This window comes from Jaculus jaculus, chromosome 3 (assembly GCF_020740685.1).
Source record: "Jaculus jaculus isolate mJacJac1 chromosome 3, mJacJac1.mat.Y.cur, whole genome shotgun sequence".
In the NCBI taxonomy this organism is placed as follows: Eukaryota; Metazoa; Chordata; class Mammalia; order Rodentia; family Dipodidae; genus Jaculus; species Jaculus jaculus.
Window position 1 is genome coordinate 129,698,696 of NC_059104.1, and position 9,056 is coordinate 129,707,751.

Sequence of the window (9,056 nt, forward strand, 5' to 3'; positions counted from 1 at the left end):
GAAAACTACCAATGTATGTATCAAACTGCTCTTAGTGATGAGAAAATTCTTATTACAGAATTTAGATAGAAGGAAGGGATAAAAGATGAACATATACCACACAAAAGGAATAAGTGTACACATATACATTATGTCTCTAAAAATTAACTGAATTTGAAAACAAAAATTTGTATATTATAAGGTTCATAAATACAAATAAATTATTTAAACAATAAAGAGCAGAAGGAAGAAAATGAAAAATGCCATTGTAAGTTTCCTCTACCATTCACGCAGAGATTTATCATCTAAAGGATGTATACTATAAGCCCTACAGAAGTCCCTAAATCTAAACAGTTGTAGTTAATAACCTAACAAAACAGAATCATTCAAAATATTTCTCATGGGTTGAGTTTAGTCCCCCAAAATGATACATTGAAGTTGTAATGTCTGTGCAGTTGAACTCTTTTGGAGACAGAATTTGTGTCTTTGCCAGGTATAGAGGCACACACCTATAATTCCAGCATTCTGGAGGTAGAGGTAGGAGATTGCTGTGAGTCTGAGGCCAGCCTGAGACTACACAGTGAATTTCAGGTCAACCTGGGCTAACACAAGACCTTCTCTCAAGAAACAAAGCAAACAGGAAAGAATCAATGCATTTGCAATCAGTGTATGATAAGAGTTTTAGGAGCTTTAATTCAGTTTGATATTCTTATTAGATGAAAACAGGCACATGGGAAGGAGATGGCCATATGATGGTGGCAGAACCTCAATATTGCACCTCCAAGACAAAGAAATTCCAAGAATTACTGAAAAATATCAGAAAATAGAAGAGGCAAGTATGATTTTCATTTGCAAGTTTTAGAAAAAGCATGTCCTGGGCTGGAGTGATGGCTTAGCACTTAAGGCGCTTGCCTGCAAAGCCAAAGGACCCAAGTTCAATTCCCCAGGACCCACATTACCCAGATGCACAAAGGGGAACACATGTCTGGAGTTCATTTGCAATGGCTGGAGGCTCTGGTGCACCCATTCTGTCCCCACCACTTCTCTGTCAAATAAATAAAAATAAAATATTTTTAAAGAAAAAGAAAAATCATGTCCTTGATAAGGTGATTTAACACCTTTATTTCAGATGACTGTTCTCCAAAACTGTGATAATAAATTTCTATTGTTTTAAGCCACCTAGCTTGTGAATATTTGTTACAGCAGTCCTAGGAAACTAGTGCAATGCTCAGTCTAAACAATGGCAGAGAAAGGGGGGAAAACTAGTGAAAATAACAAGCCAAATTGCAAGATGATAAACTTAGCTATAGCATAAAAGCTGCATTGAAAGACAGAATATCAGGTTGGATTTTTTTAAAGACCCAGTTGGTACAGTGTATAAGAATATGAGAAATACATGTCTTAAAAACAAATGTATTTTAAATAGAAATAGCTTAAAATAGGAAACAAAAATACCATCTAACACTGGTCAACAGAGTTATAATGGCAATGTTAACAGCATAGTACCCTTTGGAACAGAATATTCCATAAAGAAAGTCACTTCATAACTATTAAGGAGAGTTTATCAGGTAACAATCCTATTTATGTACAGACCTATAAATTACTTGAAGCAAAACCTGATTGAACTATAAGAAAAAACACAATCACAATTAAAATTCGAGGTGTTAATATACCTATTAGAGTCATTGGTAGAACAACAGATAATGAATAAGGCTTCAGAGGATTTACTTGAACAATTGTTAACCACCTTAAATGGCACTCATAAAATATACAACAGTGGAATATACATTCTTTAAAAGTATACATGGTACATTTGCCAAGACAAACCCTACTCTGGGCCATAAAGCAAGTGTCAGCATATTTAAAAATGAATATGGGCTTGGGTAATTTAGTTCAGTGGTACAGTGGTTGCCTACCATGTGCTCAGCCCTTGATTTGAGTCTCCACACCACAAAACAGAGCAATAGTAGTGAAAAGGGGGAAAAAAAATTAAAAAATGAAAGGTCCCCTATGGAATCATCAGGAAAGAAAAAGAAACTGGTCAAGCAACCTTGATGAAGCTCTAGAAAACAAAGGTTGATAGTAACTAAGCAAATGCCCAATGAAGCAAAATTCACATTGAAAATGATTTTATGAGGAACAGAACAAACCTTAACTGAAATATTTTAACCGATAGGGCTGCTTAAAGAACAGTCTGCCTCAGGTAACATCACAACAGATTCCAGAGAAATTCAAAAAATCATAGGGACATACTATAAAAGCATATACTCCACAAAGTATGAAAATCTGAAAGAAATGGATGATTTCCTTGATCTATATGACTTACCTAAATTAAATCAAAATGACATTAATCACTTAAATAGACCTATAACAAACATGTAGATCTGAACAGTTATCAATAATCTCCTAACTAAAAAAAGTCCAGGCCCGGATGGATTCACTGCTGAATTTTACCAGACTTTTTTTTTTTTTTAATTTTTATTTATTTCTTTGAGAGCGACAGACACAGAGAGAAAGACAGATAGAGGGAGATAGAGAGAATGGGCACGCCAGGGCTTCCAGCCTCTGCAAATGAACTCCAGACGCGTGCACCCCCTTGTGCATCTGGCTAACGTGGGACCTGGGGAACCGAGCCTCCAACTGGGGTCCTTAGGCTTCACAGGCAAGCGCTTAACCGCTAAGCCATCTCTCCAGTCCTTTTACCAGACTTTTAAGGAAGAGCTAACACCATTGCTTCTTAAGCTTTTCCAGGAAATAGAAAAAGAAGGAATTCTACCAAACTCCTTCTATGAGGCCAGCATCACCATGATACCAAAACCAGGCAAAGATAGAACAAAAAAAGAAAATTACAGACCAATCTCATGAACATAGATGCAAAAATTCTCAACAAAATATTGGCAAACAGAATACAAGAGTATGTCAAAAAGATCATTCACCCAGACCAAGTAGGCTTTATCCCAGAGATGCAGGGATGGTTCAACATACGCAAATCTATAAATGTAATACATTACATAAACGGGTTGAAGGACAAAAATAACATGATCATCTCATTAGACGCAGAGAAAGCATTTGACAAAATCCAACATCCCTTCATGATAAAAGTCCTAGAGAGACTTGGTATAAAAGGAACATATCTCAATATAATAAAGGCTATTTATGACAAGCCTACAGCCAACATATTACTAAATGGGGAAAAACTGGAAGCTTTCCCACTAAAATCAGGAACAAGACAAGGATGTCCACTGCCCCACTTTTATTTAATATAGTTTTGGAAGTCTTAGCCATAGCAATAAGGTAAGAGACACACATAAAAGGGATACAAATTGGAAAGGAAGCGATCAAGTTATCATTATTTGCAGATGACATGATTCTATACATAAAGGACCCTAAAGACTCTACTAGCAAACTGTTAGAGCTGATCAAAACCTACAGCCATGTAGCAGGATACAAAATAAATACACAGAAATCAGTAGCCTTCATATATGCTAACAACAAACACACAGAGGATGAAATCAGAGAATCACTCCCATTCACAATTGCATCAAAAAAAATAAAGTACCTTGGAATAAACCTAACCAAGGAAGTAAAGAATCTCCACAATGAGAACTTTAAAACACACATGCGAGAAATTGCAGAAGACACTAGAAAGTGGAGAAACATCCCTTGTTCCTGGATTGGAAGAATCAATATTGTGAAAATGGCAATCTTACCTAAAGCAATCTACACATTTAATGCGATCCCTATCAAAATTCCAAAGGCTTTCTTCATGGAAATAGAAAAAACAATCCAAAAATTCATTTGGAATCACAAAAAACCTCAAATATCTAAAATAATACTGAGCAACAAAAATGAGGCTGGTGGTATCACCACACCTGATTTTAACCTATACTACAGAGCCATAGTAACAAAAACAGCATGGTACTGGCACAAAACAGACATGCAGATCAGTGGAACAGAATAGAGGACCCAGATGTAAGCCCAAGTAGCTATAGCCACCTGGTATTCGATTAAAATGCCAAAAATACTCATTGGAGAAGAGACAGCCTCTTCAGCAAATGGTGTTTTAAAAACTGGATATATATCTGCAGAAGGATGAAAATAGATTCTTCTCTCTTGCCATGCACAAGAATTAAGTCCAAATGGATTAAAGACCTTAACATCAGGCCTGAAACTCTGAAACTGCTAGAGGAAAAAGTAGGGGAAACCCTTCAACATATTGGTCTTGGCAAAGACTTTCTGAATACAACCCCAATTGCTCAGGCAATAAAACCACAGATTAATCACTGGGACCTCATGAAATTACAAAGATTTTGCACTGCAAAGGACACAGTGAAAAAAGCAAAGAGGCAACCTACAGAATGGGAAAAAATCTTCGCCAGCTAGATATCTGATAGAGGATCAATATCTAGGATATACAAAGAACTCAAATAACAAGGAATCAAACAAGCCAATCAAAAAATGGGCTATGGAGCTAAATAGAGCATTCTCAAAGGAAGAAATACGAATGGCATATAAGCATCTAAAAAAATGTTCTATGTCACTAGTCATCAGGGAAATGCAGATTAAAACTAGATTGAGATTCCATCTCACTCCTGTCAGATTGGCCACCATCATGAAAACAAATGATCATAAATGTTGGCAGGGATGTGGAAAAAAGGAACCCTTCTACACTGCTGGTGGGAATGCAATCTGGTCCAGCCATTGTGGAAAACAGTGTGGAGGCTCCTAAAACAGCTAAAGATTGATCTACCATATGACCCAGCTATAGCACTCCTAGGCATATATCCAAAGGACTCATCTCATTTCCTTAGAAGTACGTGCTCAACCATGTTTATTGCTGCTCAATTTATAATAGCTGGGAATGGAACCAGCCTAGATGTCCCTCAACTGATGAGTGGATAATGAAGATGTGGCACATTTATTCAATGGAGTTCTACTCAGCAGTAAAGAAAAATGAAGTTATGAAATTTGCAGAAAAATGGATGGACCTGGAAATGATTATACTAAGTGAGGTAACCCAGGCCCAGAAAACCAAGCGCCACATGTTCTCCCTCATATGTGGATCCTAGCTACAGATGATTGGGCTTCTGTGTGAGAATGAAAATACTTAGTAGCAGAGGCCAGTAAGTTAAAAAGGAGACATAAATGGAAGAGACAGGAAGGGAGGAGGGTATGTAATAGGCTGATATTGTATATATGTAAGTACAATGTTTGAGATGGGGAGGTAATATGATAGAGAATGGAATATCAAAGGGGAATGTGTCGAGGGGGAGGGAGGGAATTACCATGGGATATTTTTTATAATCATGGAAAATGTTAGTAAAAATTTTTAAATTAATTTAAAAAAGACAAAAAAAGCTAAAATGTCAAGTTAAATTGAAACAGTAACTCAGACCATATAAGGATGTAAAAATCATTGGCAATGTATTACATTGAAAAACTGAAGACCCAATGATGTAATTTTGTTTTTATATTTCATAGGACTTAGAAACAATAAAATTCACATTATATGCATTGCATAAACATGTAATTTGTAATTACATTAAATGCAGAGGCAGAGTTGTCTATGAGATGCATATGCAACAAAGTTAAGTATCAATTCAGATTAAAGATTAGATATTTTAGAGAGCCAAATGATATATCTGAAAGGAGTTGCATATTTCTTTTGTAGCTCAGATAATTTTATATAACAGCATCACACACATCAGTTAAAAATCAGGCTCTTCTGATCGAATGGCCTCTGGATCCCCAGCTCCTGGAACCCTTGCTCTGGAGGGTGTACAAATGGAGTGAGTAGGCTGATTCCGTACTCCCAGTTCCCCTGCTGCTAGCTTGGGGCTGCCTGGACCCTTCAAGCTTGCTGCTGAAGTAAGCCCCTTACTCCACCTTGCTGAGTAGGCCAGAGCTCTCATTGTTTCCCCGCCTCTCAGTTCCCTGGTCCTGGTACCCCTGTTGCTGGCTTGGGGCATCCGGGTCCCTGCATGTGGGCTGCAGAAGCAAGCATTTGCTTGGTTTTCCTGATTGGCCCTTGTGTAGCCAAATCCCTATTCCATTGAGCTGGCCTCTTGCTCCTGGCTCTACAGCTTCTAGGCTCCTGGTTCCCCAACTCCTGATCTCTGGATGGTGAAGAATGTGTGCAAGTGGAGTGAGTAGGCCAGAGCTCCCAGCTCTCCACCTCTCCCAGGTATCTTTGATGTACTGGCAATCTCCACAATCTGTGCACCCGCAGTTATACCTGATTGTACACCAATCCAGCTCACATTGAAAACAGAACACTCACTGAATATCCTACAAGGACAAATACTTGCTCCGCTCTGAATAAAATAAAACACTTCCCCAGGACGGATAGAACACAATGCAAAAAAAAAGTCACAAAACTGAGAGATTTCCACAAGGATGCATAGTCCCATCATGGAAGCCACCATTGAAAACATGGATAAAACAACATAAATTGAATCCCAAAATGAAAACATGCAATGTGAACCTGATCAAAACAATTGCTGACGTGGAAGCAAGCCATCAAAATAAATAAATAAATAACAAGCACATAAATGAAATAGAGCAAAATTGTCTCTTAGAGCACTCAACTTTTGTCATTAGTCTTTGCTTTAAAGAAAGACATAGAAGCCTCAAAAGAGACATAAATGAATTGAAGATGAGTCAAGAAATGGAAGGTCTTAGTAACCAGCTGATTAAGCTTAATGAAGACTTGGTCAAATGCAATTATGAATTACAGGAAGCATCAAGAAAAATCAGACCTAAAACAAATTGTACCTTAAAAAACAGATGGAAATGATGGAAAATAACAAAACAAAAATCAAGTAGAGCTTTTAAAAACCTCTCTGGGGGCTAGAGGAATGGCTTAGCAGTTAAGACATTTGCCTGCAAAGCCAAAGGACCCAAGTTTAATTCCCCAGAACCCACGTAAGCCATGTGTTGCATGTGTCGAGTTTGTTTGCAGTGGATGGAGGCCCTGGCGTGCCCATTCTCTTTCCCCCCCTTCTCTCTGTCAAATAAATAAATAAAAATATTAAAAACCTCTCTGGAACCCCTCACAGAGTTACTCATGTGGAAGTCAGAACCTCTGAGCTGGAAAAAAAGACAGAAGAAACTGATCAGAGGCCAAAAACTTCACTTAGTTAAAAAAAAAAAATCATGCTGACAGAATACAAGTGATCTGTGGAATATCCTAAAACAACCAAACAGCCAGATCATGGGTATACTAGAAGGAGAAAAAATCCAGGCCAAAGACAGAGAGAACATATTCAAATTATTACAGAAAAATTTCCCAATATCCCAACAAAGACCCATCCAGATAGAAGAAACACACACAACAAACCAAACAACCAAAGATAAAATCCCAAGGCATATCAAACTTAAAAGTCTTAATGAAAAGAAGGAGAAAGTGCTAAAAGCAGCAAGAGGGAAAGAACTCACTACATGCAGAGGCCATTTCATCAGAATTACCTCAGATTTTTCAAATGAAAATGGCCTGGAATGGAACACTTCAAAGTCTACAAAACCATGGCTTTCAACCCAAGCTACTCTACCCAGAAAATATATCTCTCATAATAGATGGTGAAAGAAAAAATTTTCATGAAAAAATTCAACACAAAGCCAAACCAACAGAAAATACATCCCAACTATACAGAATACACATTCTTCTTAGCAGCCCATGGGACTGTCTCCAAAATAGACCATATATTAGGTCATAAAGCATGCTTCTGTAAATTCAGGAAAATTGAAGTAACTTCCTGCATCATATTGTATCACAATGCTTTTAAACTAGAAACTAACAAGAGACACATCAGGAACTTCACCAGCTCCTGGAGATTGAACAGCACACTTTTAAACAATGACCTGGTTTTGGAAGAAATCAAAAAAGAAACTGTAGAATTCCTAGAATTTAATAATAATGAAAACATAACTTACCAAAACTTGTGGAACACAAGGCAGTCCTAAGGGGAAAATGTCTAGCACGAAACACCTTCATAACAAAGAAATATCCCAAATTAATAATCTAACTGTCCACCTAAAAGCATTCTAAAAACAAGAAAAATCCAACCCTAAGAGCTCCATGTGGAAAGAAATAATCAAGATCAGCAGAAATTCAAAAATTAGAAACTAAGAAAACAAAAATTGATGAAATGAAGAGCTGGTTCTTCTAAAAAATAAACAAGATTTATAAACCCCAGCCAATTTGATCAAGCAAAAAAAAAAAAAAAAAAAAGCCACAATTAACAAAATCAGAAATGAAAAAGGAGAGATCACAGCAGACATCAATGAAATTGGAAGAATCATCAGGACATATTTCTGAAACCTCTCCTCCACAAAATTGTAAGAAATGGATGAATTTCTAGCCACATGCCACCTATCAAAACTAAACTCAGAGGGGATTAATCTCCTAAACAAACCTATCACAACCATGGATATTGAAAAGGTAATCAAAAATCTCTCCAAGGGCTGGAGAGATGTGGTTAAGCACTTGCCTGTGAAGCCCAAGGACCCTGGTTCAAGGCTTGATTCCCCCAGACCCATGTTAGCCAAATGCACAAGGGGGCGCACATGTCTGGAGTTCGTCTGCAGTAGCTGGAAGCCCTGGTGTGCCCATTCTCATTCTCTCTCTGCCTCTTTCACTGTCTGCCACTCTCAAATAAATAAATAATAAACAAAAAAATTTTAAAAAAATCTCTCCAAAAACAAAAGTCCAGGACCAGATGTATTTTCAGCCAAATTCTATCAAACCTTCATTGAAGACCTGAAATCAAGTTTTCTAAAACTGTTTCACATAATTAGAAAGCAGTGAATCTTCCCCAACTCCTTTGATGAAGCTAAAACTACCTTAATACCAAAACCAGACAGATACAACAGGAACAGAAAACTATAAGCCAATATCCCTGATGAATTTATATGCAAAGATCCTGAACAAAATCCTCGCAATTTGAATCCAACAACATTTCAAATGCATTATCCACCTTGATCAAGTAGGCTTCATCCCAGGGATGCAAGGATGGTTTAACATATGGAAATTAGTCAATGTAATACATCACATAAATAAACTTAATCACTAGATCCAC